The following is a 17,798-nucleotide window of genomic DNA, read 5'->3' on the forward strand; positions in this document are numbered from 1 at the left end:
ATTAAACAACAAAAGGAAGCTAACTGCTTGAGAAATTCAATACATGACCTTGGCCTCCCTTTTTTTTTTTTTTTTTTTCCAAAGATTTCATTTATTTATTTGAGAGAGAAAGCACATGCGTGTGTGCACAAGTGAGAGCACATGAGAGGGAATTGGAAGGGAGGGGTAGAGGGACAAGCAGACTCCCCACCGAGCAGGGAGCCCCATGGAGGGCTTCACCTGAGGCTCATCCGGCACTTGGTCCTGGGACTCCATCTCAGGACCCCAGGATCATGACCTGATCTGAAGGCAGACACTTAGCCAGCTGAGCCACCCAGGTGCTCCTGACCTTGGCCTCTATATTATTGTTCATACCATACTGAATTATCTAGTCCTAGACTCAGTGAAGAGTCACTGGCATATTAATTTATATATTATAGGACTTTTGCATTGTTTTCTATACACAATTTGAAATCACGTGGTGGTAAATACACTTGAAAATGTGGTATATCAACTCAGAGAAAAAGAATTAGAAGATTAAAGTTAGCAGTTCAAATTGACAGAAATGGTTGCTTTCTGTGAGCTGGGATATGATCTAAGCCAAGTTAACTTTACACTGTGAAAGTCTGAACTCATTGTGCCTGTCAAAGCAAGTTCTTCCAGAAAATAGAGGGCTACCTTTCCCCTATTTGAGAGAAGAGAGAGGAAAGGGAAAAGCAAAGAGTCTCTTGAGGTATGTGTGCAAGATTGCTTCTGGCTAAAAGTTAATGATCAGTTGCCTCTGTTCTCAGCTCTGAGCCCTGCGAGAAGTAGAAAACTTCTGTTCTCCATCCAGGTAACTTTTAAAGAATACAAATTGTACCTATGTTAGGCTATTCTTTAGATTATAGACGTGGGTTTTTTTTTTTTTTTCATTAATAGCAACTGATTTCATGTTCTAAGCTTAAGGAAAACAATGAAAAGAACCTATAAATATTGACTAGCCCTTTTGTAAAGATTTTGCTTTTGAGTTGTATAGAGTTAAGGCTAATGAGGTATTCTGTGCTTGCTTTCGATGGAAATAGGATTTAAATGTTTTTCTAAAACTGACTTGTCATTCTTAAGCCTCTTGGCTAAAAAGATATATTAATCATAATTACTTAAAATTATATAGCTTGCCAAGTCTTCATTAGTAAGGAAAATTTTAAGGTTTGCTTAACACTGACATTTTGAAAATAACACAATCTTTAATCACTAAAATTTAATTTTTATTTGATGTTATATAACAATGTCAAAAATAAGCTGATTTTCTCATTTTAAATCATGTTTTATAAATTTCTGTGTGTACTTCACTGGAAAAATTATAAAAATAAATTAATTTTTTTATGAGGCTTAGGTAATTTCTTCCCAAAATATTAGGGATTGTATTATGACAAGATAAGAAGTTATTGACAGTTACATTGCAGGTGATACTATCTGTATAGTTTAGACGTGATTAAAGACATTGCTTACTAAATTTTACAGTTTTCAAAGCTGGTTTCTAAAAATATCTATACATTTATAAGGTGATCATATTCTGCATTGAATTCCCAGGATAAAGAGAGGGATTGTTTAAGCCACTAGAGCTGCAAATTAGAAGAATTTATGTAGAGAGTCCCTTTTTTTTTCTAGAGCGTCTGGACATTGTTATCTTAATTTAGCAAGCATCCAAGGTCAAGAAAACTGGTTTTAGAGGTTGTATTGGGACTCAAGTGATAAAGACGAGTAATTATTAAAAGCTAAGTTTTATTGTGGTGGTTTTTCATTTATATTTCTTTTGAATTACAATTAAATGTCAGTCAGTGATCGGTGATTTTGCAATTGGAATTTGGAGCTAGCAGGCATCTAGGAGAACATCACATTATGTGCAAGGACCAGAGTCCAGAGAGGGAAAGTAACAACAGCTATTGGGAGACCTGGGACTAACACCAAAGTCTTCATTTACTGGAGGACAATAGAGTTAATGGTCATTAGCGTTCCTACTGTTTTTTGAATGGGAAATCATATTTTATATCTTAATACATTTTTATGTGGAAGTATAGCTAAATAAGCACTGGCATTTAAGGTGTAATACTCTGGTGATATTTTCTAGATTGACCCTTGACATTGCTAAAATGTGTGTGTCCGTTTATTCTCATGTATATAGTCCTGTTCTTCTCTCCGTATATGGACTTGCTTAGGTACATTTAAATTCTCAAGGTTAAAGAAGAAGAGTGTTGCCAATACTCAGTTTGATATGCATTAAAACCATGCTGACACGTTCATAATTTATAACTTAACGTTTAAGTGGCTGTAGTTTCACTAATTACAGAAATGTAAAAATGAGTAAAATAAAGATATGCATATAAATAGGAACTATATTCATTTAAGTTTTGAAATAATCTGCATGCTCTGCAGAGATAAAACAATTATTTGGCTTACGAGGATTTTAAAATTTAAGTTTTGAGACCCTGGCGATTAAGACAGTGGTTTTTTAAAGTGGAGTATGTATAGATTTCTTATCACGTTTTTAGTAGACTCTTCTATTCAACCTTTATTATGAGATGTGCCAATATTCAGAATCAGGCTTGCACATATTAATATGTAGGCGCTATTCTAATTCACTGTGTCCATTGGATATTCACCTACTTCTCAGTTTTCCTTTGGGAATATGCAAATCAGGTTACCATCAAAAAGTCTCTGTTCCTTTAGCCCATTATCAGATGTGCTCCATGAATTGCTGAAAAGTCTATTAAATCCCTTCTGCAGTTACCTACCTACACACACACACACACACACACACACACACACACACACACACACAGATCTATCTAAAAGATAAACAGAGAATACCAAGCTCCCAATGCTGTAGAGGGTAAGTGTTGGAACTCTTAGCTCAAGGCCTCAGCATCACAGGTAACTTGCTTTGCAAATTGTGTATAAGTCACATAACCTATAAGAGGCTCTGTTAAGTGAGTTATAAATGGGCTTTATAACAATAATAATAACACTTCCTTCGCTTGTTTAGTATGAGAATCAGGCGAACCTACATAAAACTTTACTTGGTAGACTATAAACCCTTATTGAGCTCTTCCTAGGGCTGCCATTACTACAAACTAGGTGGCTAAAAACAACAGAAACTTAGTCTCTCTCAGCTCTAGAGATCTGAAGTCTGAAACGAGAGCTTTGTATCCTCTGTACTTTCTTGGAAGCTTCAAAAGGAAAGGGTCCTTCCTTTCCTCTTCTATCTTTTGACGGCCACACCCAGGCTGTGAGAACGTGACTCCAATCCATGCCTCAGTCTTCACGTGGCTTTCTGTCTGTATTTCTGTGTCTTATCTGTTCGTATTCTTATAAGGACACCTGTCATACTGGATTAGGAGCCACCCTACTCCAGCATAACCTTAACTACGTATTTATTGGCCCTATTTCCAAATAAAAGGAAATAGGCTATTGGAGGTGAGGACTTAAATGTACTTTTTTTTTTTTTAGGGACACAGTTCAACCTCTGACCCTCTCCAAAGTCATGTCCTTCCCATGTAAAAAATACGTTTGCCCAATCCAATCCCAGTGTCCTCCAAAGTGTAAACCATTGTAACCTCACCTCTAAGCCCAAATTCTATCTAAATAAAAACAAAACAAAACAAATTCTATCTAAATCGGTTAAAGGGTGTGACTTGGGGTATATAGATCCTCAGGGGCAAGGTTCCTCTCCAGTTGTGGACCTGTGAAGCCCAGAAAGCAAGTCATCTGCTTCCAAGATAAAACAGTAGGACAGACATAGAATAGATATTCCCCTTCAAAAAGGAAGAGCGTGGAAGGGAAAAAAAAAAAGGGTGACTGGTCTAAAGCAAATTTGCAACTTAGCAGAACAAGTTCCCTTGGGTTTTAAGGCTTGAGAACAATCCTCTGTAACTCCGTGCTGTGTCCTCTGCATCAGTCAGAGTTCTACAATGAAGCAAGACTGAGAGATTAGTTTTAAGGACTTGGTTTATGCAGTTACAGGGGCTGGCAGGTCTGAAATCCGCAGAGAGGCTAGCAGGCTGGAGATTCACGTAAGAGCTGATGTTTTGGTCTTGAGTCCAGAATTCGTAGGGCCTGCCAGGAGGCTAGAGACTCAGGCAGAATTCTTTCTTCTTTGGGAAACTTCAGTTTTCACTCTTAAGGCCTTCAGGTGATTGGATGAGGCTCACCCTTGTGAAGGGCAATTTTCTTCACTTCAAGTCAATTGGTCATAAATGTGAATTACTTCTATAAAATACCTGTGCAGTGGTTATCGAGGCTATCGGCCGACCCAACAGCTGGCACCATAGCCAGGCCAAGTGGATGCATGGTATTAGCCATCGCAGACAGTAGGTAGAGGAGAAAGCATATGGAGAAGCACCTGTTTTTTTTTTTTTTTTTTCTCAGTGTTTTCTTTTATCTGTCTTTTTTATCCCCCAGATAAAAGTTGATTGGGAATTTGGAGATTTTCTAGGGAAACTAGTATTTCTACTTTTTATCTTTTGCCTCTCCATTCCTTCTTTAATGACTTATTTTCAGAGTGGTATAGGCTGCCTAGAAGTTCTTGGAGACACGAATCCATATATAGTGCATGTATCCCCTCTCCCACCTAACCCGAGAGTTCTGTTAAAATAACCTGGCATCATAACTCTTCTTTGTATATCTGGGTATGGGTTACAGTGTACCTCGACTCTGCTTCATGCCGAACTTGTCAGGCAAGTTTCTTCTCTGATTCCTCCTCTTTTTCTACTGGAACATAAGTTGTGTAAGGGCAGGAGTTTTAGTCCGTTTTGTTGATCGCTTATCCGCAGTGCCTAGAATGGTGCCAAGCACACAGTATGTGCATAGTATAGTTACTAGTACTTAAGGACTCATGATGCATGGATGCAGAGGGAGACCCATGCTTTTCTCCCCTCCCCTCTTCTCCCCTTCTTCACTTACCTGTTCCCTGTAATAATGGACTTGCTGAATTTGAGGGTTATTCTTATTATTAGTTTTATATTTTATATATACACACACATATATATATGTGCTTCTATGTATAATATTTCATAAAGTTTTATGAGTTATCAGACTTCATATATTGGCATCATACTGATTAATCCTTTTGCCATATGATTTATTTGAGCTGGCTCAAACATATAGTTTAGCTGTGTATATATTAACTCTGTATATTCCATTTTAACTCTGTATATTCCATTCCATGAATATACATATTTTTTTTCAGGTTTTTATTTAAATTCCAGTTAGTTAATATACAGTGTAATACTAGTCTCAGGTGTAGAAGTTCATGATTCATCACTTATATACAACACCCAGTGCTCATCACAAGGGCCCTCCTAAATCCCTGCTACTCATTTAACCTTTTCCCCCACCCACCTCCCCTCTGGTAACCATCAATTTGTTCTCTGTAGTTGAGTCTTTTTTTTTTTCTTTTTTTTTTTTTTACCCCTATGTTCATCTGTTTTGTTTTGTAAATTCCACATATGGGTGAAATCCTATGGTATGTGTCTTTCTTTTTTTTTTTTTTTTTTTGGTATGTGTCTTTCTGTGACTTATTTCGCTGAGTGTAATATTCTTTAGCTCCAATCGCATTGTTGCAAATGGCAAGATTTGATTCTTTTCTTTTATGTCTGAATAACATTCATTGTGTGTGTGTGTGTGTGTATGTATGTGTGTGTGTGTGTGTGTGTGTGTGTATATCATCTCTTTTTTATCCATTCATCAGTCATGGACACTTGGGCTGTTTCCATAATTTGGCTATTGTGGGTAATGCTGCTGTAAACATTGGGGTGCATGTGTCCCTTTGAATTAGTGTTTTTGTATCCTTTGGGTAAATACCTCGTAGTGCAATTGCTGGATCATAGAATGGTCCTATTTTTAACTTTTTGAGGAACTCCATACTGTTTTCCAGAGTGGCTGCACCAGTTTGCATTCCCACCAACAGTGCAGAGAGTTCCCCTTTCTCCACATCCTCACCAAAATCTGTTAATTCCTGTGCTGTTAATTTTAGCCATTCTGACAGGTGTGAGGTGATCTCATTGTAGTTTTGATTTGTATTTCCCTGAGGATGAGTGATGTTGAGCATCTTTTCATGTGTTTGTTAGCCATCTGTGTCTTCTTTGGAAAAATATCTATTTATGTCTTCTGCCTATTTTTAAACTGGATTTTTAATTTTTGAGGTGTTCAGCGTGATATGTTCTTTATAGATTTTGACTACTAACCCTTTATCACAGATGCCATTTGCAAATCTCTTCTCCCATCCAGTAGGTTGCCTTTTAGTTTTGTTGATTGTTTCTTTTGCTGTGCAGAAGCCTTTTATCCTGATGAAGTCCCAATAGTTTATTTTTGCTTTTGTTTCCCTTGCCTCCAGAGACGTGTCTAGTAGGAAGTTGCTATGGCTGAGGTCAAAGAGGTTTCTGCCTGTGTTCCCCTCTAGGATTTTGATGGTTTCCTGGTTCACATTTAAGTTTTCATCCATTTTGAATCGATTTTTGTATATGGTGTAAGAAAGTGGTCCAGTTTCATTCTGCATGTTGCTACCTAGTTTTCCCATACCATTTGTGGAAGAAACTATCTTTATTCCATTGGATATTCTTTCTTGCTTTGTCGAAGATCAGTTGACCATATAGTTGTGGGTCCCTTTCTGAGTTTTCTGTTCTGTTCCATTGATCTGTGCATCTGTTTTTGTGTCAGTACCACACTGTCTTGGTCAGTACAGCTTTGTAATATAACTTGCAAGTTTGGAATTGTGAGGCCTCCAGCTTTTCTTTTCTTTTTCAAGATTGTTATGGCTACGTGGAGTCTTTTGTGGTTCCATACAAATTGGAGAATTGTTTGTTTTAGTTCTGTGAAAAATGCTTTTGGCATTTTTATATGGATTGCATTAAATGTATAGATTGCTTTGGGTAATATAGACATTTTAACAAGAATGTACATACGTTAGTTATCTAAACTTTTATTGATGTACATTTGAATTGTTTCCAATTTTTTAAAACTCTTATTTCCATGTAGCTACAAACATTCTTTACTTGTCTTCTTGTGCACAAACGGGTACATAGGAGAGGAATTAATGATTATAAGATATGCATCGCTTCAAAAATCTGTTTTCAAAGTGTAAGAGAGTTCTTACTCCTCCACATCCTGTGCTTGTGTGAAATCTATGGAAATCTAGACATAAGCCGTGGACTAGCTTCATTTGATTTTTGTTGCAAAGTTCTGCCTGTGTCTCTTTGGCTTCAGTGTAAAAAAATATTGCCCCAGGTGGTGATGGGCAACGGTTTTATTTTTGTTTCTTCCATTCAGGAGGAATTGAGGGAGTGGAAGACAGGCCTAGACTGGCACCTGGCTTGCATCAGTGGGTGAGTCTCATCTCTGATCTTGCATGGAACACTTGTTCAAGTCCTCCCTCTACTACACAGAACATGAACTTTTGCTTCATTGACTGCTTCTGGCTCCAGATTCCAGCAGACTTATTATTTTTTTGGCTTTTTACTGTCTGTTTTAGGTTTTAATTTTTTGTATATTTTTTATTGGAGTTCGATTTGCCAACATATAGCATAACACCCAGTGCTCATCCCACCAAGTACCCCCCTCAGTGCCCATCACCCCATCACCCCAGTCCCCCACCCACCTCCCCTTCTACTACCCCTGTTCATTTCCCAGAGTTAGGAGTCTCTCATGTTCTGTTTCCCTCTCTGATACTTCCCACTCATTTTCTCTCCTTTCCCCTTTATTCCCTATCACTAATTTTTATATTCCCCATATGAATGAGACCATATAATGTTTGTCCTTCTTGATTGACTGACTTCACTTAGCATAATACCCTCCTCCAGTTCCATCCACATTGAAACAAATGGTGAGTATTCATCGTTTCTAATGGCTGAGGAATATTCCATTGCATAGACCACATCTTTTCTATCTATTCATCTGTCAATGGACACCGAGGCTCCTTCCACAGTTGGCTACTGTGGACATTGCTGCTATAAACACTGGGGTGCAGGTGTCTCAGTCTTTCACTGCATCTTTGGGGTAAATCCTCAACAGTGCAGTTGCTGGGTCATACAGTAGCTCTATTTTTAATTCTTTGAGAAACCTTCACACAGTTTTCAAGAGTGGCCAGCAGACTCATGTTTCACCACACTGTGCTTGTAGTCAGTGGAGATGTTTATTATTGTTACTATTATTATTACCATTACCATTACCATTTAGTTTAGTTATTTATTTTGGTTTCTCTTTTCAGATATATTTTTCATCATCATGTGCTTGCAGCAGAGAGCTTATATCAAAATGCAAATTTGCAGGAACACCTTTCTTTTTAAAGCTTCAATTTTAATTCCAGTTAATTAACATACAGTGTAATATTAGTTTCCATAGTAGAACTTGGTGATTCATCACTTACATACAACACCTAGTGCTCATCACAAGTGCCCTCCTCAATCTCCATCACCTATTTAACCTTTCCCCCCAGAAGACCTCTCCTCTATAGAAATATCTTGATCTATTAGCTGACTTTTGACTAAAGTTGGATAGCAAACAATCAAGGCTGAAGTGGCTGGCAGTTCTGTATCACCTATTGCAATAGGATAGATCTGCTTTATATTCTAATTGTGTGAGACAATGGAAAAATGACATTAGTATGTAAAATCATAGCTTTACTTGTATTCTTACCTGGAGGAAGGATGTTCCATCTCTATACCAATATGGTTCTGCAAGAGTACTTTATAGTAGTCCAAGAACTTTAATTCAAATGCAGTTTTGGATCTAGTCAGCTATTTGAACCAAAGCTTTAATAAAGCTGCAGAATTCTGGACTCTAAAGCATAAAAGAGTTGATCCTGACTTTTTGTAGTCAGGAAGTTTCTATCACCTCTATCATAAAATAACTTACAAGGCTCTTAAAAAATTTAGAATTTGGAGTGATGGAATAAGCATGTCAGGATGATTTTTCTACATCACAGTGTCACGTATAATGAAGCTAACCTGTTGGATAGAATATTTAGCATTTTATATCTGGATGTAGAAGAATATCTACCAAAAATGATGAGTTAGGTTTAGCAAAATTAATACTGAGCTATTCTTTTTGACAGTAGTTGGCAAATAGATTCAGTGGTTTCTTTAGGCTACTTCTGAAATATTCTAGTAAGACCATGTCATCAACATGGAATAAATATGGAAGATAAGAATCCCAGGATGTTGAACAAAATTAAACCTAATTCAGTAAAGGGATGCAGTTTCTTATGGACTAGACAAGTTGCCAGTGAATATGGGGTTTTTATTGTCTACTGATAGTCCTTTGTAATTTTTAGCAGGAAGGCAATTTATATCAATATTTAGTTAATACATTTTTCTCCTTAATGTAGGTTAAAATCATGGAAATAGTAAATAACTGTCTAATACAGCCTAGAAGGACATAAGTCAGCAACAATGAAAAAATCATAACATCTATTTCTTATAACACTGAATTTAATATTGGAAACACTTTATAAAGATGAAACTGTGTTTTTCATTATGTCTATTACTTCTTCCAAGTGACTTTAGTCTCTGTTGGACTTTGCTCTGACATTTTCTGGGGCATCTTTGGCTAATTATCAGAAAGAGGGAGCCAGATTTATCAGTTCTCCAGGTGTACTAGCATCTCTCTTACCAAAAACTTGTACAAAATATTCTTTTTTTTTCTTTTTACTTTATTCTTTTTAAACAGGCTCTATGCCCAACATGGGGCTTGAATTTGCAACCCTGAGATCAAGACTTGTCTGCTCTGCTGACTATGCCAGCCAAGCACCCCCAAAATATTCTTTTTGGATTATTTTTCTCTTTTCTTTTCACTTAAGTACTCATGTTCACCAATAAAGACTCAAGAAAAATACATTTATAATCTCCTCAGGCTGATTTGATTATACTTCCTAATACAATGGCTATTAGCCATTTATTACCATAGACTTTTTTCCCAACTAGAGTTTGATTACAACTTAATGCCATGAGTCTTAGAATGGACTGAATTAACATACCTCCTTTGTATTGAGGTGTATAATGTTTATGTAAGATATTTGGGACCATTGAGGAAATAGTCACTCAAGTCATTTCTGTATTTGCTGGTTCAGATCATTGCAGTTGAGAAAAGCTACCACAAGAGTATTGTAATTTGCCACCTTTTCTTGTTGATGTCTCCCAAAGAATTACATACTTTGTGAATGCATGAGCTGTGTCTTGCCCCATTGTTGTGCCTCTAATTTTAGTCTATTGAACTCTTTCCTTGTAGGAGTTGTTAGATAAATATTTGTGAATCAAATGCTAGACTAAAGGAAGCTTCTTTTGGCAGAACTCTGGTGGTAGAACTGTTTAAGATGATCATTAATGAATATCACAGTGTCCAAGGAGAAATATGTGGGCCTAAGTCACAATACTAAGTTAATATTTGAAAGGCCCAATGAGGTGTGGAGAGTGGTAGTAATCTGTGATTATAATTGCCTCAGAGAGTGGTGAGACTAATCCTCAGCTCTAAGGTCATTTTACTCATGACCGAGCTAGTCTGGATCAGCAAGAACAATGATGGAACAAAGCCACATGTTCCTTTGTAGCAGCAGGCCAGCTTGGGTTGGGTAGTGATGGCAGGGCTCCCAAGAGAGGTTATCAAATGCACAAATGGCTTTTAAATACCCACTTGTTTCTTATTTGCTATTATTGCATCGGCCAGTGTTACAGACTGAGTGTTTGGGTCTCCACCCCAAATCCATTGAAGTCCTACCCCTCAATGTAATGGTATTTGGAGATGGGGCCTTTGGGAGGTAACTAGGTTAGGAGAGTAGGGACAAGGTCTGATGGAATTGTTGCCCTAGTGTGAAGACATACCACAAAGCTTGATATCTCTCTGTCTGCACATGTGCATTAAGAAAAAGCCATGTGAGCCCGCAGAAGGTGGCTTTCTGCGCGTCAGGAAAAAGGTTTTCACCAGAATGCAACCATGCTGGCACCTTGATCTTGGATGTCCAGCCTCCAGAGTGTGAAAAAACTACTTTCTGCTGTTTAAGCCCCCCAGTCTATGGTATTTTGTTAGGATAGCCTGCACCGACTACTACACGCACAGTAAGTCACATGGCCAGGTCCAAAGTAAATATGAAAGAGAACTATTTTGAGAGGTAGATGCAGGGAGGGGAATAACTTCTAGGCAATTTTGCATTATTACCATTTTTGCATCATGGTATTTAAATAAATATGCATGATATAATAAAATTTAGGTAGGTATCATGAACTAATGAATTATGCTTCTTTGGATATACAACATTTTTTTAAACTCCAAAGGCTAACCTTTTAAAAAAATGATTTGGAATCAGATATACTGATATTATTTGGTGCTTATATGTCATGCACTTACTTAAGAGTACTTCAGGACTATTGTGTGTTTTACTAGTTTTGCAGGCTGCCTCATATTTGCCAATGGATATGTATATGAGACCAAATGACAGTGCAGGCTACATATTCATTAAATCCACCTTCACATAATCTGTTCAAAATTTAACATTTCTATTATTTCATTGCCAATTGACCTTGAGGCAAATTGTCAAGAAATTTATGAGGGTAACAGCATGAATATGTGTTCTCAAGTGTCTCTTGGGTAAAATATGACTCATGGCTTTCTTGCTTCTGAAATGATTAAGCCTCAAACCTGAAGTTGACAGCAGAGTCATTGTACAGATTGATGTTCTCAATGACTAACATTTGACGGAGTTTGCTTCTGATTTATTACGCTTCTAGTAAAAAACAATTTACCTCATTTTTTGGTATTTTGACTATGTGCTTTCACTAATTGGATAAAAAAATTCAATTTCTTTTATATTGAGGACATGTGCATTTTGAATAAACTAAACATTTTAAATTAAAACTTTATTTTTAAAATGTATAGTTGCAGTGTGTTTCTAAGTATGCTGATATGGTCCTGCTCTTTTCTTTTTTGATGTCAAGTAGCTCCTGATACATTTTTTTTTAATTTGTGCCTAACAATAAGCCTAATTCTTATATCAAAATCCATTTACTAATTATTGGATTTTTGTTTCAATTATCTATTTGAGCACAGCAAATGTACTTGAAAAACAATCATACACAATTAGGTACAGCCCTCACTAATGGAGCTTATAATTTCTGGAAAACAGAAAACTAAGAAATCACTTTTCTCTTTCTTCTCAGGAGTATTTTCAACTATTATAACATTATAAATTTATTTTTTTAAAGAATTAAAGTATGTCACCTTGAAAAGGAAACAAAATGCAGGAAATAGAGGGAAAGAAAATAATATACAATTCCTTCCTACAGTATTTTCACCTACCAAGAAGATAAAATAACATTACTATTATTATGTATTTTATCTATCACAAAAACATATTTGATAAATACAAAATGTTTTAAGTAACATACATAAATTAGAATGCATATTAATATAACAAATATCCAGAAACCTACCATTCAACTGAAGAATTTATTTGAAACATCCCTTGAAATGACTGTTCCTCTCCTCTTTCATCCCTAACTTGCTCCCAAAGGAAGGAACTGTTGTCCTAAATTGTTTTTTTTAAGAGAGAGAGAGGGAAAGGGCGGGGAGAGAATCTTAAGCAGACTCCACACCCAATGTGGAGCCTGAGGTGGGGGTCCATCTCGCGACCTTGAGATCACGACCTGAGCCAAAATCAGGACTGGACCACTTAACTGCTTAGTCCGTTGAGCCATCCGGCACCTCAGAGGTAGCTGTCATTCTAAACTCTGTATTGATCCACTGCTTTTGTGTGTGTGTTTCTCAGCTTTACTGAAGTATAATATTGTATAAATGTAAAATATATGATGTGATGGTTTGATACATTTACATATGGTAAAATGATTACCACCCTGGGGGTAGTTTACACTTCCATCACCTTATATAGTTACTGTTTTTATTTTGTATTTAAGAGAGTATTTAAGATCTATTCTCTTAGTAACTCTGAAGTATGTAATGAAGTTTTGCCAACTATAGTCACTGTGCTATATATTAGGTCCTCAGAACTTACTTAGCACTAGATGTTAGTACTCTTAGGTAACGTCTCCCCAATTCCCCCACTCCTTAACCTTTAGCAGCCACTATTCTATTCTCCGTGTCTATGAGTTCAATATTTTTAGATTCTACATATGTGAGATCATACAGTGTCTCTTTTTCTGTCTGATTTATTCCATTTACCATAATGCCCTCAAAGCCCATCCATGTTGTCATAAATGGCAGACTTTCCTTCTTTTTTAATGACTAAATAGTATTCCATTGCATGTATGTGTATATTTTTGTGTGTGTGTGTGTACACATTATATATGAAAATCTCACATTTTCTTTATCGATTCAAATACTTAGAACATTTCAACAAACAGTTTGTTTCTATGTCCCGGCTACTGTGAATAATGCTGCAATGCACATGAGGGTGCAGATACGTCCTTGAGTTAGCGATTTTATTTCCTTTGGATATATACCCAGAATTGGCACTACTGAATCTTAGAATAATTCTATTTTTAAATTTTTAGGAATCTCCTTCCTCTTTCCCATAGTGACTTTATTAATTTAAATTCTTACCAACAGTGCGTAAGTGTCCTTTTCTCTGCATCTTTGCTAACATTTGTTATCATTTGTCTTGTTAATAATGGGCTTCTTATATCTTGGCTATTATAAATAATTCTTCAATAAACATAAAGGTGAATATATCCTCTGAATTACTGTTTTTTGTTTGTTTCCTTTGGGTAAATACCCACTAGTAGAATTACTGGATCCTATGGTGATTCTATCTTTAATTTTTTGAGGAACCTCTATACTCTTTCCATCATGGCTATACCAGTGTGCATTCCTGCCAACAGTGCAGGAAGGTTTTTTTTTCTTTATATTCTCCCAAAACTTGTTTCTTTTGCTTTTCATTTTAGCCAGGTGACAGGTGTAAGGTGCTATTTCATTGTGGTTTTGGTTTGCATTTCCCTGTTGATTAATGACAGGTGTAAGGTGCTATTTCATTGTGACAGGTGTAAGGTGCTATTTCATTGTGGTTTTGGTTTGCATTTCCCTGTTGATTAATGATGGTGAACATCTTTTCGTGTGTCTATTGGCAATCTGTAAGCACCTTTATGTGTATTGCACCATTATTTACAATAGCCAAGATACGGAAGCAACCAAGTGTTCATCCATAGATGAATAGATAAAGATACACACACACACACACAAACACACACTGGAATATTACTTAGAAAAAAAAAAAAAGAATGAGATCCTGCCATTTGCAACTACATAGATGGACCTAGAGAGTATAATGCTAAGTGAAATAAATCAGTCAGAGAAAGGCAAATACCTTATGATTTGACTCGTATGTGGAATTTAAGAAAAAAAAAAAAAAACAAATGAACAAACAAAGAAAAAGGAGACAAAAAACAGACGTAAAAACAGAGGAAAAGGGGATCCCTGGGTGGCTCAGTGGTTTAGCACCTGCCTTTGGCCCGGGGCACGATCCTGGAGTCCCGGGATTGAGTCTTGCGTTGGGCTCCTGGCATGGAGCCTGCTTCTCTCTCTCTCTCTCTCTGTCTATCATGAATAAATAAATTTTAAAAATATTAAAAAAAAAACAGAGGAAAAATTGGCAACTGCAAGAGGGGAGGATGGGGAGGATAGATGAAACATAAAGGGGATTAAGAGTACACTTATCTTAATGAGCTCTGAGTAGAGAATTGTTGAATCATTACTTTATCACTTAAAACTAATATAACACTGTATGTTGATTATACTTCAATTAAAAAAACCTTCTAAAAATAATAAAGATAATAGCCCTTCTAACAGGTGTGAGGTGGTATCTCATTGTGGTTTTGTTTTGCGTTACCATGATGGTTAGTGATGGTGAGCATCTTTTCATATACCTTTGGACCATTTGTATGCCTTACTGGTATGATCTTATAGGAAAAGCTTTTAGTTTCCCCTGTTGAGTATGATGTTAGCTCTGGGCTTGTCATATATGACCCTTATTATGCTGAAGTACATTCCTTCTATATCTAATTTCTTGAGAGTTTTTATCATGCAAAGATGTTGAATTTTGTTAAATGCTTTTTCTACATCTATTGAGATGATCATATGATTTTTATCTATCATTCTATTTATGTGGTATATCACATTTATTGATCTGTGCATATTGAGCTATCTTTGCATTCTAGGGATAAATCTCACTTGATCATGGTGTGTGATGATTTTAATGTGCTGTTGAATTTGTTTGCTAATGTTTTGTTGAGAATATCTGCATCTATGTTCATCAGGGAATTTGGCCTTTAATTTTGTTTTCTTATAGTGTCCTTATTTTATTTCGGTATCAGGGTGATGCTGGTCTCAGAATAAGTTTGAGAGTATTCCTCTTTTTTTTTTTTTCAATATTTTGGAAGCATTGGGAAGGATTGGCATTAATTATTTTTTAAATATTTGTTAGAACATTTAAATATTAAATAATCTGGTCCTGGCTTTTCTTTGTTGAGAGGTTTTTGATTACTGATTCAATAACCTTACTTGTTATTAGTCTGTTCAGATTTTCTCTTTCCTCGAGTTTCAGTCTAGTAGATTGTATGTTTCTATTGAATGTATCTATTTCTTCTAGGTTATCCAATTTGTTGGCATATAGTTTTTCATAGTGGTCTCTTATGATCCTTTGTATTTCCATGGTATCAATGGTAACGTTTCCTCTTTCATTTCTGATCTAATTTATTTGACTATTCTTTTTTTAGTCTAGCTGAAGATTTGTCAATTTTGTTTATCTTTTCAGATAAACCAGCCCTTAGTTTCACTGATCTTTTCAAATTTTTTCTGGTCTTTATTTATCTTATTTCTGCTCTAATCTTTGTTAATTCTTACCTTATGCTAAGTTTGGCCTTATTTTGTTCTTTTTTATAGTTTCTTGAGGTTCAAAGTTAGTTTGTTTATTTGAGATATTTCTTTTCTCTTAATATAATGATTTATCACTGTAAACTTCCCTTGTAGAATTACTTTTGTTACTTCCCATAAGTTTTGCCATGTTGTGTTTCCATTTGCTTTGTTTCAAGATAATTTTGATTTCTTCTTTGGCTGGTTATTCAGGAGTATATTGTTTAATTTGTACATGGGTGAATTTTCCAGGTTTTTTTTTCAGTTATTGATTTCTAGTTTAATTCCATTATGGTGGAAAAGATACTTGGTATGATTTAAATCCTAAGTTTGCTTGTATTTCCTTTGTGACCTAATGTATGATATACCCTAGCGAATGTTCTGTGTGCAATTGAGAAGAATGTACATTCTGTTGCCATCGGATGGAATGCTCTGTATATACTGTTTGGTCTATTGGAATAAAGTATATTTCAAGTCCAGTGTTTCCTGATTGATTTTCTGTGAGGATATTCTATCCATTGTTGAAAGTTGTGTATTTAAATCCCCTAATATTATTGTACTGTTGTTTTTTTTTTTCTTTTCAGATTTGTTAGCATTTGCTAACTAGTTAGGTGCTCCATTTTTGTCTTCATAGATATTTAAATTGTTATATCCTCTTGATGAATTGAGCCTTTTATCATTATATAATGACTTTTTCTTTGTCTCTGCTTAGAGTCTTTGACTTAAAGTCCATTTTAAGTGCTTTAAACATAGCACCCTAATTTCCTTTATTTTTGTTTGTATGGAAATTTAATTTCAATTACATGTAAGAACTCTACTTTTTACTTCCCTTCTCATATTTTATGTTTTTGATGTCATAATTTACTTTTTAAATATTGTATATCCATTAAATTATTATGGTTATTGTTATTTTTAATAAATTTGTCCTCCAGTTTCCATGGCTACTGCTTTCTCGTGTCTTTTTTAGATTACTGCAATAGAATTTAGCTACTTTGTTAAACCATTTCTTCAAACATATTCTTCTCTATACTATCTGTAGGATTATTTTCTAAAATGCAAACTAACTAAATCATTCCCTTGCTCTAAAAACAGAATGTAAATTCCAAAACTCTAAGATAAATAGACTATATGCCCTTTCACCTCATTTTTCTCTAACATCATCATGATGTCATGCTGTCTCTTATTTCTAGGACATACTAACTAATGTATTTTCTTGACATCTGTTACCACTCCCAATCCCACCTTGTCCCAATCCAACCCAAGAGTGGATCTCATTCATATTTCAAGACTCAGTGCACTCAGGTCATTGTGACTTCAAATACCCTTGAGTAGTTGAGATATTTCCTTAACTCATCACCATGTTGTCTTGGTTTTTCTTGTCTTTCTCCATAGAAATCTGAATTTATCTATTTAATGATGTTTATCATAATATGTTGTAATCATCAACTTCATAATTTACCTCCTACACTGAGTTAGTTCATAGGTCAGAGACAATATTTTGTGTGTTAGTCATCTTTATATTCCTAATGTCTGGCATAAAATGAGATAACAGTAAATGCTGAGTGGATGAATGAATGAACACTGGAAATAAGAAGATATGAAAACACAATGTTCTATCTTGATTTTGTCATAAGGGCAGAATTAGATCAAAGGAAGAGGCTTTTAAGGCCTAAGAATAAGAACTCAAGATAGAAATTCATCTCCACTTTAATTATCATTCAGAGAGAGGCAAGATCTGTAATTGAAGATCAGCACAGTTAATACTCTGTAAGCTGTAGAACTTACCCGCGTTTATCATTTTTACTATCCCTATATGTTTCTCCACAGTGATGATTCATAATAACCTGAAAAAGAAGGGAGTTTTCTGTCTAACTTTAAGACCATCAAGAAAAGAAAGCTTTAGGGAAACTATGCCACTTTGCAGCCAGGTTGCA

General features: G+C 35.6%; 1 protein-coding gene across 10 annotated transcripts in view; it reads left to right on the top strand.

The window, feature by feature from the left end:
* The window catches only part of SLC16A7 (solute carrier family 16 member 7), a 170,185-nt gene that overhangs the window by 57,508 nt on the left and 94,879 nt on the right, over positions 1 to 17,798 (top strand). For 5 of the 10 annotated variants that reach the window (XM_072843026.1, XM_072843028.1, XM_072843025.1 and 2 more), the window contains one exon: positions 7,285 to 7,340. The exons of 4 other annotated variants lie outside the window; for them this stretch is intronic. The gene's annotated coding sequence lies outside the window, so the exon portion shown is untranslated. Of the gene's footprint in view, positions 1 to 767; positions 815 to 7,284; positions 7,341 to 17,798 lie in introns of those variants that run through there. One more of the 10 variants, XM_072843029.1, reaches the window with a different exon arrangement.

The sequence above is a fragment of the Canis lupus genome, chromosome 11 (genome assembly GCF_048164855.1).
Source record: "Canis lupus baileyi chromosome 11, mCanLup2.hap1, whole genome shotgun sequence".
Taxonomy (NCBI): Eukaryota; Metazoa; Chordata; class Mammalia; order Carnivora; family Canidae; genus Canis; species Canis lupus.